Below are 14,145 nucleotides of genomic sequence, written 5' to 3'. Positions count from 1 at the left end.
TTTGGTACTTGCTTGAACATGATGCATGCTTGAAGAGGCAGCCACTGCAGCTCCTAGAGCATGGGGGTGAGGTGTTCAGATTTTCATAGCTCTGCGAAAAGGTGTGCTGCAGCAGCCGTGAAGCTTTCTCAGGGGGCAAATGGGAATCTGCGAGCCGGGTGTTGCCACTACGCAGGTGGGAGATGAGCAGGGCTTGCAAGACTGTTGTGAAGCTCAGGTCGGGGGAACTAAGGGCGCGACTTTGTAGTGCGGCGCATGTTTGTACCATGCTGTTTGGGTCTTCTTGGCAATGTTTTGAATGAGTTGCTGATGGGAGGATCCATAAAGCTTCATTTCCGCCCACCATTTCTGGACTTGGGGATGCTAGGGGGGGGATCCGGGAAGAATGAATGTGGTCTGTCTGGTCAGCTTCAGGTAGGCGATTGACATCCAGGCTTGGCTGAGGGAGGAGTCAACGAATATTGAGGTCACTGATCTTTCGGTTAAAGCGGCATATCACCTGTGTCTCGACGCCGCTGCTGGGGAGGAGTTCCAGAGGTTCCACGTAGAGAGTGAAAGTGACACGGCCAGGATGGAATCATTTGGAACTCGGCGGGTTACTTATTGGGGCGACACTGGGATCCGTTGGGGCCATTTGGTCGAGTTGGCGTCTGTTGGAGAGGTGGGTAGGAAAGAAATTGTTGTAGGACTAGGATTAAACAATCGCCTCTTGCCATCGCTGGTGTAGGAAGTGCGGAGGGAAAACAGGATTTATTATGAGGTCCCATCCTTCAACCAAATTTGTGTGGCCCAAGACTGACTGGCCCTGCTTACTTGTTAAAATAAGTGGAATTCATCTTTAAAGCTCTCTTTTTCCCTTTTTCTATTAATTTTGTAATAGAAATAGAGACTGAAACCAATCTGCTTTTTCTGTCTGTGTTTATTTGTAAAAATGGGGGGCGGGAGGAATCAAGAACAGGTATTTTTGCTTGGTTCCCCAGGTTGTCAATCTAGCGCCGCAGGCCAATGACATTGCAGACTGGCAGCATGGAGAGTGTACATTTTGTGTGAAATATAGCTTCGAATATCTCTCAGGATAAAAAGGGAAACCGACATGGCTGTGGAATAGCACAGTTCCACTTGGGCCCCGTTTGTCTGCATGTGTTTTTTAATAAAAACTCTTTTTAATTGGGAAAAATACTGGTTGCAAATTGTCTTTATGAGAAAATGTGGATAAATACAGATTAAATTAGGCAAAAACGAAATATGGACAAATACAGGTAGAAAAATAAATACCACAAGGCCGGGAACCTTATTCCTAATTAAGGCTCCCTGGTTTTTACATGGATCTTTGTGATCACTGCTCCGCCGAAAATCGAGTTAAAGAAAATGGCGAATACAAAAACGGCAATGCGCAGGGAGCAGACAGATCCCTTCTTCCCACGTCCCCTGTATATCCCTACTTCCCTTTTGGCGGAAGACTTCTGTGTGTGCCGCCGACTCCCCTCGATCCCTGCGACGTCAGTTCCCTTCCACCAGCATGGGTCGGAACTGGTGCAGCAGGGTCCTTTCTACCTCTTCTTTCTTTATTATCCCCTGCAACCCCCGAACCCATTATACCGAACAACCCCCTTGCTTGGTACAGTGGGATTTGGTATTTTAGTTGTAGCCGAATGCGCAGTAAACGTGCATTTGCCATTTTTTTGTAACAATATTTTGGGCCAATAACTTTTTACATAATAAATACAGATGAAAATCATTTGGTTTCCTTTCAGTATTTATCTGTAAACACAGGAGGGGGGGGGGCAGAAATGCAGGTCTCCAGGTTGCCAGTTATGTCTTGCAGGCCAATGTCGGCGTAATCTAACAAAAGAAGAGATTAGAAAAGAAATCGCTTTTTCTTTGGAGGCGATGCAATGGCCACAGCGTTGTTGCACCGACATTTGTTTTTCATGTGAAACATGGCTCATGGCTAGATGTGCAGGAGCCCAGCTGTGTGAGCATTCAGTTACAGACTTTGAAGCACTGCATTTATCATTTCACCCGATGTGGAAAAATACTAGGTGGGTGTAGCTTATTTCTTTACAAAGCAAAAAATAAACATGGATACGTGCAGATGGAAATGTTGAAACAACAAATACCATAAAATCGGGAGCTTTATTCAGAATAAAGGTTTTGAAGCCTGGGCTTTTTTCTGAGCCCTTCCTCCAGACAGTTTGTAGGAATCTTTCCTTGAAAACCTGTTTGCCAGATCTGCACCACACTATGCCAAACATTTGTTTAAGGCAAGCTTCTCTTTTTATGCCCTGCTTGGTGAAGGCAGATGAACAGTTATAGAAGGAGGGATGGGAGAGAGGGTCTTGGAAACAGTGAGCTTCATGAGAACCCCCAAGACCTCCCTCCACAGGGCTCAATTGGTTTCAATAACTCCGTTTTTTTGTTACTTATTTATTGATATAGTTGTTTACAGTTCATTACAAACTTTTACAATTTCTTTAAATAAAACTTCATATCAAATATACAAATTATCAACTTCAATCAATCTTACTTATTACAGATAATATAAAAGTTAATTAACATTCAAACTCGTAGCCAATTCATAATACTTTTCCCTAATGCAGTTCATAATCTCATCATCAAATCCTGAGATGACTAAAATGGTGTACCTGTACCAGATAAAAAGACTTATTAAAAGTCATCAAAACATGTTACCGGTGGTCACACTGTTATAGGGTTAGATCAAGTCATACACATTTTATACATTGTTATCCAGCATCTTTCAACCAATCAAAAACTGGTGATTCCGATATCCGAATTATTCCCAAGACAAATTGTTTGTCACTCCTATTGCTACACTGCAGTAAGGCTTGAAGGTTTATTTAGCCTTTTTTGAGTTACACAATCAGGGAAATTGAAACTGAATACATTTGATTGCGTAACTCAAAAAAGGCTAAATAAAACTTCAAACCTTACTGCAATGTAGCAATAGTAGTAACAAACAATTTGTCTTGGGAACAATTCAGATATCGCAATCACACGGTTTTGATTGGTTGAAAGATGCTGGAGAGTTTCTGGGCATGAACCATCTTGGATTCACGAAGTCCGGGGAAAAGCATGGCTCCGATCTTGGTTTGGCACAAAAGATCACATGTGTTGGCATCGTCCTTCGCCAGAAGAGGTCCAATGCGTGTCCGGCGTTAGAAAACGTTTTAAGTATGAATTGTGCCCAAAGGATTCATGAATCCATATGAAAACCCTAGCACTGGGAGCGAGACAGGATCACGAATCGAAGGCTGGATTCATGAATCCCCATAAAAAACTCCAGCCTTGGGAGCGAGACAGGATCATGAATCGAAGGCTGGATTCATGAATCCCTATAAAAAACACCAGCCTTGGGAGCAAGACAGGATCATGAATCGAAGGCTGGATTCATGAATCCCTATAAAAAACACCAGCCTTGGGAGCGAGACAGGATCATGAATTGAAGGCTGGATTCATTAATCCCTGTAAAACGCTAGCCCTGGGAGCGAGACAGGATCATGAATTGAGGACTGGATTCACAAATCCCTATAAAAACGCTAGCCCTGGGAGCGAGACAGGATCATGAATCGAGGACTGGATTCACAAATCCCTATAAAAACGCTAGCCCTGGGAGCGAGACAGGATCATGAATCAAGGACTGTATTCACAATCCTGAAGAGAGCTCTGGGCCTGGAAGCGAGACGGAATCAGGAAACAAGTTCTGCAGTCAAGAACCCTAACGGAAGCCCCTGTCTTCGGATTGAGACAACATCAAGAGAGTGAGAAAGGATCCCAAAAACGTTTTGGATTCATGAACTACATAGGACAGCCCACAATTGGGAGTGAGAGAGGATCCTGAAACGAGCACCGGATTCACAAATCCCACTAAAGGCCCAGATCCTGGGAGTTAGATGGGATCTGAGCAGAATCCTAAAAGGCTGATGATTCCTCTGCCCGCCCCTGTCGTACCAGAATGATTTCAATGGCCTATGCCTGTTTTTCCCACATCAGGAAGGAAGATGCGCCAAAGGACCAATGACAGCAGGTGTGTGCCATGGGCAGCCGAGAATGGCCGGATCCCGGTTTTCTATGCCTCCCACTGCATGTTAGACGTGACTACCCGATCAGTTTCTGCTGTGCATGTAGATGGAGCAGAATCCTATGCAAAAGCGTGGCCAAGCGGGCTCGCAATTATGCTCTTTTCATCCATCACCACGATCAAAATGGGGATGCGAGTAAAGTCTGGCCAGCGATGTACTGCCCCTCTGCCCTAAAACTCATGTACGCAAGCCCACATAGTTATCGGCCCCATGCCATTTACATTGGCGGGTTGCACGGCTGAGTCGGCAAGATAAACACAGATCCCTGATCAAGCGCTTAACTCGCCGAGCTAAGTTACTGACTGCTGCATCCAATCCTCTTATGTGATGGGGATATGCGTGAAATGACAGAGTTGAAAAGTCTGACTACCAAAAGTATGTCTCCCCTGCACCCATTTGTGTATATATATATGTATGTATGGGTGAGACCCCCACACATCCCTCCCACCTTACGCCTATACATTTTGTATTAACCTTACCCCCCCCACATATACATATGCGAACAAATGGGGGTCACACTTTTGGTACACATGTGATGATACATTATGTTATGTTCTACAGCCTTTAGGAACAGAAGGTATTGCGGCGCTATGTTGAGCAAGTGGCCATGCTCGATTTAAGTTACAGCCGAGTAAGGCAGTTTGCAGGCACTCACCAGTCTGCAAGCACTCACTGTGTTCGCCTGGGATGTGTGAAGCAGACAACCTACAGCAACTGATTAGACTTTCAGACGACACAGCAACATCAAATAGAAGCTCCATCGGTGCTCTTGGTATGTATAAAGGCACCACTTTGGTGGACATGTGGCCGCAGGCACGGCTATCCATCCACTCACGGTAGAATGCAGCGAAGACCGACGACAGACTTTGGGCTAGCTGGACACGTCATGTTTTTAAGCCTACTTACACCAGACTCGACCTCAGCACCCTGACATCAGTATGCAGCGAAGACCTATGACAAATTTGGACATGCTGAGCACATAGCGAGTCTCGAGCAGGCACGCCATCTCCTGACCTCTCTTAGCACCCATCCACCTGCCTGATCTTCGTGGGTTGCCTTCGACTTGAGCCTGGCCAGCCGTGTTAAGCCTTAACTCGACCAAATACAGACAAGAATTCTAATCCCAAGACGTGATCTCCAACACTCCGGACTTCGGTCCCCGAGGGCGTTCCCATGGCCACCAATTTGGGGCTATCATAATGGTAAAAGGCGCTATATAAAGGTCAATTACAATACAATATCTTCAGAAATTCTTAAAAATGAAATGCCTCCAGTAGCTTTCTAAATGTGTTGGGTTTAAGAGTCAGGTTCTGCTAAAAAAACGAGGTGGTTTTTTCCATTTGCCGGTTTCTGGTTGTCTAGAAGGACTGTCAGCAAAGGCGTTGAAGGAGAGGGAAAGATAGAAGTGTAACCAGGCGTTTATTCTAGTTTACATGTGACCGCAGGTGGTTGGGAGCTTTGCCATATGGGTATTTTGTAACAGTGACCGCTTGACATACATCCTCGCTGTTAGCCATCCCTTCCCTCCCTTTCATAAGGGCTTCGTTTATTTCTCTCATAGGCGACACATATACTTAGGACACTTGTCCTCGCTCTTAGTGAAATCCATTTATATGGACCTTCTAAAAAGAAGCTGCCCATCCATTTGGACGACCCTGGTCAGCCTACAATATGCAGGATAAGGGGGAAAGCTTGTGCTGTGCGTGGGCATTGCAACATAGGTGCCAATGGAGCTAGAGTGCCCTCTGCCATGAGAAGAGCTTTATATGCATTGAACTACTCCAATATAGGTCCCAATGGAGTTATAGTGCCCTCTGCCCTGAGAAGAGCTTTATGTGCATTGAACTACTCCAATATAGGTCCCAATGGAGCTAGAGTGCCCTCTGCCCTGAGAACCTGAGAAGAGCTTTATGTGCATTGAACTACTTCAATATAGGTTCCAATGGAGCTAGAGTGCCCTCTGCCCTGAGAAGAGCTTTGTGTGCATTGAACAACTCCAATATAGGTCCCAATAGAGCTAGAGTGCCCTCTGAAACTGAGAAGAGTTTTATGTGCATTGAACTACTCCAATATAGCTCCCAATGGAGCTAAAGTGCCCTCCGCCCTGAGAAGAGCTTTATGTGCATTGAACTACTCCAATATAGGTCCCAATGGAGCTAAAGTGCCCTCCGCCCTGAGAAGAGCTTTATGTGCATTGAAATACTCCAATATAGGTCCAAATGAAGCTAGAGTGCCCTCTGCCCCGAGAAGAGCTTTATGTGCATTGAACTGCTCTGCCCTGAGAAGAGATTTATGTGCATTGAACTCCAATATAGGTGCCAATGGGACTGGCTATCCAGACCCAACAAAAGCAATAGGGCGCCAGGGCAACACTAATAGCCCAGATGTGCTGACCCAGCTGAAAAGGTTCCTCCAGACCCAAGTACAATGCAGGCCCCCAGGCAACCCGTGGGCCCTCGGTCCCGAGAAGAGTATTCCGCCTCCCTGAGGACATTAACGTCCCAATTAAAATTAAAATTAAATTAATGTTTAATTAATTTTAGAACTTGAATTAGGTGACACTGCTTTATGGAGCATTTCTGTGACTTGTTAGCCAGATAGGGCCAGGAAGACAGCATGTGTGCCCATTCTCCTCCATTTTAGAGAATTTTGGCTGTGTCACCTTTAGCTTTTATGAATTAACCACAAAAATGCTATTAGATGTATATATACATCCTCCACATTAATATATGTTTGTATGTGGCTTGTTTTATTTTGTGAAACGTAGGACCGATGGCCTATGTAATAAAATTACAATTTTTTTATATTAAATGAAAAATCCAGTGCACTGTGTATTACATTCTGTGTGGTGATGTTAATAACCTACGGAGTGGGACCCAGTATGAGTTAAGACTGGGCCACTAAATTTGTCTTTGAATGGTTCATCCGGGGGACTCCCCAAAGTGTGTTGATCCTGTTACTCATCTGTCCCCTGTATGCTTTTGAGTATTTATCCCTTGTGCGGTAAGGAAGAAAAACTCGTCCGTGCCCCGGAGAAAGCACTTTATTTTTTCTCAAAACGCTATTACAGAATGTTTGGGCCCACGCTGTTTTTCTGTGGGTGTCTGCGCCACTAAAGGGAGGTGGTGCCACTATGTGTGTGGGCATAGCAGGCACACTTCCAGAAATGTGAGAAAACTGGACTAAATGCTGCATGTTAAACCAATTATTTTATGACCAGCTTCCGAAATAATACACATATGAAGGACAGGTCCTGCAGCAATCGAGTACTTTGAAGCCTGGCATTATAGCCAGACACAGGATTACCCCACTGCTGGGGCATATGAAATGGAGTACCCGTCAGGAGCGCTTCACGCGCCACATCCAGAAAGAACGCGGACATTTAGCACATCACCTCTAGACAGCAAAGCCAATAACCAGCCCACTAACAATTTCACCCCTCTGCATACACCTCTCAAACTCTAAACAACCACAACCCTAAAGCACAACAAACAGCACAAACTTCACTACACTGCAAAAACAAAACAAACCACACACAGGCTCGCACAACAGCACAAGAGCACCCCAAGCTCAGCGAACGGTGTTCACTGGGCTGAGGCTGCCAACAGCACATCACTGCTCTCTTGCACTTTTCCTGCTAATTCCCACTAACTCACCCCCACGCCCCTTCCTTTTCAGAGCCGCCAGAGCGCCAGGGGACCACTCCAGCGGTGATACTGCACGGTACAAATGTCCTTTAACATTAACATTAACAGGGGATGGGCTGGGGTGGAGTCAGCACTGTGAGCAGCAGAAAAGCATGGCAAACACTGCCAGAGATCCCTGTCTCACAATAAGTTCTGGGGCCGAGCACCCCTGACCGCCCAGGCCCAAAGTAAGCACAGCATGTAAGACACACTTACCCTGAAACCCCCACCCCCGCTCTGTTCCAAGGATGAGTAACATGTACTGTGCCCTCTCCAAAGGGGGCACCTTTCACTACTGTTACCCCCACCCAGGCAAGTAAGTGTGCGCAGCAGTGCATCAAACGACCCTCCCCCCCCCCCCCCCCTCACCGTGCCCAGGCCAGCACCATTCACTAGAACTGGCACCACAAAATCTACATTCTCACCCAACACAGCCTTCATTGGATCTGCCTGGCGAGCTCACGTAAGACACAGGGCGAGCGCCCAGTTCACAAGCCAACCCGAGGTTGATACGGTGTGTCCCATTAAATTGGATATTATTACGGTGCTTAGAAGCTGGCGGAATCTGGCATGAGGCGCTACATAAAAACCTGATATTATGAAATGGGTGGCCGAATCCTGAAGGATGCACTCCCTGATCTGCCCACACAGCTCGTGGCACGGTTTTATCTGGGGATTAAACCCGAGAAAAGATGCAACCACCCCCACCCCCCAACTCCCCAGACATCCCTTACCAAGGGTATCTGCCCCAGTAAAGACATGGCCATCTAGCGCCTAGACACACACTTACGAGGAAGAGATACACACCAGAAAATAGAAACCCTGACGGCAGTTTCAGCGCTTAAATCTCATCCCAGCTAAGATACCCCCTGTTTGCATCTACACACCACATGGTATCAGGTCAGTATAAACCGTGACATCCCGTGAACACCCCTTAATGGGGCGCCCGCTCCCCCGCTTAGGATGCACCCCAATCGCACCAAAACAACACAAACAAGAGATGCCACCTGCTCGTGAGATGTCACATCATTAAAGGTACTCCCTGTCAGCCTTTGTGGATAACTACACAACATAACCCCCCCATCCACCCCCGTCCTCCCTCCCAGCACCTTATCGTGACATGTCACTCCAGAAGAGATGCGCCGATACTCCAAGCTGCACCCCTTCAAGACACCGCCGCCCACATCGAGAGATGATCGCAGCCGAGATCACTGGGTTCCATCCTGATTAAAAGAGACATGTTCTGGGACCATGTGCCCCCCTCTTCCCCCCCCCCCCCCCCCGCCGTACGGAAAGGTCACCCCAGTTCATTACACAGCGCCCACACATGTACACCACAAGCAGCCCCACACTCCCCTCTATCGACGCAGGACCGCATACAGCAGAGATCACACCGTGTGCCGCCCCCGGCAGCGCTTTATCGCGAGAGAAGACCCAATAAAGACACATTGCACGACACCTCCATCACCCACACCCGGCCTTCACCGGGGGCTGCTATTCCGAAAAGAAGCGCTCTCCAGACCGATGTACGGCACGGCACACCCCGCACCGCATCGCTTTTACCGGGCGATTTCGCCTCGGCCGCATATTAGAGCATTGGGAGTTTCACTTTTCCAGCGGGCGTTACGCACTCCGCAAATCTGCGCCGCCCAGAGAGAGGCGCAACGCGACAGAAAACCATCCCGTCTCCAAACGCATCACGGGACAACTGGCCAGGTACTGCCACAAAACTGTGGAAGAGCGCGGGTTCCGCACCTAGAAGCCCCAATACACTTCTAACAGCGCTTCCAGTCTCTCTGCCGTCATCTTCGAGGCGCTGCCAGCTCCACTCAAACCTCCCGGAGATAAATGCAAGAACTAGCATAAATACCTGGGGATGGGGTCTACTGGTGCCTCCCTGGTCGCATTGGCTCCCACGCTGCGGCTGCTGCTTCCTGAACTCCTGGCTCCGCGTCGGGGGGCAATCCAGGTAGCGCGTCGCAGAGTGCGCTTGTGACCTGAGGCAGGTGAGCTCCAGCCGGGGAAGCAGTCGAGGGAGTGAGTGACTCACAACTGCCTTCACTCCCTTTTTCCCAAACGGAGCCACTCCCACCGGCGATTAACCCTTTCAGGGAGCAGGACGGGCACCAGCTGACGCGCGGGTCCGTCCCTTGAAACCCGAAGCGGCCCGGGTGGGGGCAGACACCACAAACACCGGGCAATTAAAGAAGAAAGGGTTCGGGGGTAGGGATTAGGGCCCCCTTCCTACAGCAGTCCTGGGATTTACAGGCGGTGTCTGGGGCAGGGCCCCAGGGGCGCGTGACACTGATTCATGTCAAGTTAAGTTGAATTTGTGAAACACCAGCATGACACGGCCAAATATAGCCGACAAAGCCAGTCTTCACTTAGCGCACAGTCAGATCTGGAGCGCCTCCAGGCGCTTGGAAATGACTTCAAATGCTTCCTGAAAATATTCTGGAATTTAAACGCATTTCAGATATATACATTTTATTTGCTTTTTTTTATATGTCAGTTCTACCTTTCATTAATGACACCGAGTTGTGCAGCCATCGAACATCCACTTTTCATTTACGCGCTCTGGGCGCTGCGTCACCTTTAGGCGCTAGAGGTTTATTGGCACCGAAAGGCGACCAAGGGCAAGTACAGCTCATTGGCCTCCCTTGCGACTCAAGTGTGGGTACACGCTTCCGGTGATCAGTGTGGGTATCATCTTCTAATGGTCAGTGGCGGTGTTTGCCACTGGTGATCAGTGTGAGTATTATCTTCTGGTGGGTAGTGTGAGTATCAGCTTCTGGTGATCAGTCTGAGTATCTGCCACTGGCGATAAGTGTGGGTATCAGCTTCCGTTGATTAGTGTGGGTATCAGCTTCCGGTGATCAGTGTGGGTATTATTTTCTGCTGCTCAGTGAGGATATCTGTCACTGGTGATCAGTGTGGGTATCATCTTCTGGTGGTCAGTGTGGGTGTTTGCCACTGGTGATCAGTGTGTGTATCATCTTCTGGTGATCAGTGCGGGAATCAGCTTCCGGTGGTCAGTGTGGGTATTATCTTCTGGTGGTAAGTGCGGGTATCAGCTTCCGGTGGTCAGTGTGGGTATTATCTTCCAGTGGTCAGTGCGGGTATCAGCATCCGGATATCAGTGTGGTTATCATCTTCTGGTGGTCAGTCTGGGTATCAATGTCATCTTCTGGTGGTCAGTGTGGGTATCAGCGTCCAGTGATCAGTGTGGGTACCTGCAACTGGTGATCAGTGTGGGTATCATATTCTGGTGGTCAGTGTGGGTATTTGCCACTGGTGATCAGTGTGGGTATCATCTTGTAATGGTCAGTGTGGGTGTTTGCCAATGGTGATCAGTGTGAGTATTATCTTCTGGTGGGTAGTGTGAGTATCAGCTTCTGGTGATCAGTCTGAGTACCTGCCACTGGCGATAAGTGTGGGTATCAGCTTCCGGTGATCAGTGTGGGTATCAGCTTCTGGTGATCAGTGTGGGTGTTTGCCACTGGTGATCAGTGTGGGTATCATTTTCTGCTGCTCAGTAAGTGAGGATATCTGTCACTGGTGATCAGTGTGGGTATCATCTTCTGGTGGTCAGTGTGGGTGTTTGCCACTGGTGATCAGTGTGGGTATCATTTTCTGCTGCTCAGTGAGGATATCTGTCACTGGTGATCAGTGTGGGTATCATCTTCTGGTGGTCAGTGTGGGTGCTTTCCACTGGTGATCAGTGTGAGTATTATCTTCTAGTGGTCAGTGTGGGTATCTGCCACTGGCGATAAGTGTGAGTATCAGCTTCTGGTGATCAGTGTGGGTATTAGCTTCCGGTAATCAGTGTGGGTATCAATGTAATCTTCTGGTGATCAGTGTGGGTATCAATGCCATCTTCTGGTGGTCAGTGTGGGTATCAGCGTCCAGTGATCAGTGTGGGTATCTGCAACTGGTGATCAGTGTGGGTATCATATTCTAGTGGTCAGTGTGGGTGTTTGCCACTGGTGATCAGTGTGGGTATCATCTTCTAATGGTCAGTGTGGGTGTTTGCCACTGGTGATCAATGTGAGTATTATATTCTGGTGGTCAGTGTGAGTATCAGCTTCTGGTGATCAGTCTGAGTATTTGCCACTGGCGATAAGTGTGGGTATCAGCTTCCGGTGATAAGTGTGGGTATCAGCTTCCGGTGATGAGTGTGGGTGTTTGCCACTGGTGATCAGTGTGGGCATCATCTTCTGGTGGTCAGTCTGAGTATCTGCCACTGGCGATAAGTGTGGGTATCAGCTTCTGCTGATCAGTGTGGGTATCATTTTCTGCTGCTCAGTCAGTGAGGATATCTGTCACTGGTGATCAGTGTGGGTATCATCTTCTGGTGGTCAGTGTGGGTGTTTGCCACTGGTGATCAGTGTGGGTATCATCTTCTGGTGGTCAGTGTGGTTGTTTTCCACTGGTGATCAGTGTGGGTATCATCTTCTGGTGGTCAGTGTGGGTATCTGCCACTGGCGATAAGTGTGAGTATCAGCGTCTGGTGATCAGTCTGGGTATCTGCCACTGGTGATCAGTCTGGGTATTAGCTTCCGGTGATCAGTATGGCTATCATCTTCTAATGGTCAGTGTGGGTGTTTGCCACTGGTGATCAGTGTGAGTATTATCGTCTGGTGGGTAGTGTGAGTATCAGCTTCTGGTGATCAGTCTGAGTATCTGCCACTGGCGATAAGTGTGGGTATCAGCTTCCGGTGATGAGTGTGGGTATCAGCTTCCAGTGATCAGTGTGGGTATCATTTTCTGCTGCTCAGTGAGGATATCTGTCACTGGTGATCAGTGGGGGTATCATCTTCTGGTGGTCAGTGTGGGTGTTTGCCACTGGTGATCAGTGTGGGTATTCGCTTCCGGTGATCAGTGTGGGTATCAATGTAATCTTCTGGTGATCAGTGTGGGTATCAATGTCATCTTCTGGTGGTCAGTGTGGGTATCAGCGTCCAGTGATCAGTGTGGGTATCTGCAACTGGTGATCAGTGTGGGTATCATATTCTGGTGGTCAGTGTGGGTGTTTGCCACTGGTGATCAGTGTTTGTATCATCTTCTAATGGTCAGTGTGGGTGTTTGCCACTGGTGATCAGTGTGAGTATTATATTCTGGTGGTCAGTGTGAGTATCAGCTTCTGGTGATCAGTCTGAGTATCTGCCACTGGCGATAAGTGTGGGTATCAGCTTCCGGTGATGAGTGTGGGTATCATTTTCTGCTGCTCAGTGAGGATATCTGTCACTGGTGATCAGTGTAGGTATCATCTTCTGGTGGTCAGTGTGGGTGTTTACCACTGGTGAGCAGTGTGTGTATCATCTTCTGGTGGTCAGTGTGGGTGTTTGCCATTGGTGATCAGTGTGGGTATCATCTTCTGGTGGTCAGTTTGAGTATCTGCCACTGGCGATAAGTGTGGGTATCAGCTTCTGGTGATCAGTGTGGGTATCATTTTCTGCTGCTCAGTCAGTGAGGATATCTGTCACTGGTGATCAGTGTGGGTATCATCTTCTGGTGGTCAGTGTGGGTGTTTGCCACTGGTGATCAGTGTGGGTATCATTTTCTGCTGCTCAGTGAGGATATCTGTCACTGGTGATCAGTGTGGGTATCATCTTCTGGTGGTCAGTGTGGTTGTTTTCCACTGGTGATCAGTGTGGGTATCATCTTCTGGTGGTCAGTGTGGGTATCTGCCACTGGCGATAAGTGTGAGTATCAGCTTCTGGTGATCAGTCTGGGTATCTGCCACTGGTGATCAGTGTGGGTATTAGCTTCCGGTGATCAGTATGGCTATCATCTTCTAATGGTCAGTGTGGGTGTTTGCCACTGGTGATCAGTGTGAGTATTATCGTCTGGTGGGTAGTGTGAGTATCAGCTTCTGGTGATCAGTCTGAGTATCTGCCACTGGCATTAAGTGTGGGTTTCAGCTTCCGGTGATTAGTGTGGGTTTCAGCTTCCAGTGATCAGAGTGGGTATCATTTTCTGCTGCTCAGTGAGGATATCTGTCACTGGTGATCAGTGGGGGTATCATCTTCTGGTGGTCAGTGTGGGTGTTTGCCACTGGTGATCAGTGTGGGTATTAGCTTCCGGTGATCAGTGTGGGTATCATTGTAATCTTCTGGTGATCAGTGTGGGTATCAATGTCATCTTCTGGTGGTCAGTGTGGTGTCAGCGTCCAGTGATCAGTGTGGGTACCTGCAACTGGTGATCAGTGTGGGTATCATATTCTGGTGGTCAGTGTGGGTGTTTGCCACTGGTGATCAGTGTGGGTATCATCTTCTAATGGTCAGTGTGGGTGTTTGCCCTGGTGATCAGTGTGAGTATTATCTTCAGGTGGGTAGTGTGAGTATCAGCTTCTGGTG

At 48.1% G+C, this 14,145-nt stretch overlaps 1 protein-coding gene across 1 annotated transcript in view; it reads right to left on the bottom strand.

Annotated features, from left to right (window-relative positions):
• The window catches only part of SP6 (Sp6 transcription factor), a 70,283-nt gene extending 60,442 nt beyond the window's left edge, over positions 1–9,841 (bottom strand). Inside the window, exon 1 of the mRNA XM_069634645.1 lies at positions 9,657–9,841. The gene's annotated coding sequence lies outside the window, so the exon portion shown is untranslated. The remainder of the gene's footprint in view (positions 1–9,656) is intronic.
• Positions 9,842–14,145: the final 4,304 nt, after the last annotated feature.

This window comes from Ambystoma mexicanum, chromosome 13 (genome assembly GCF_040938575.1).
Source record: "Ambystoma mexicanum isolate Mex_15411 chromosome 13, UKY_AmexF1_1, whole genome shotgun sequence".
NCBI lineage: Eukaryota > Metazoa > Chordata > Amphibia > Caudata > Ambystomatidae > Ambystoma > Ambystoma mexicanum.
This window is presented reverse-complemented; position numbering and strand designations above follow the sequence as displayed.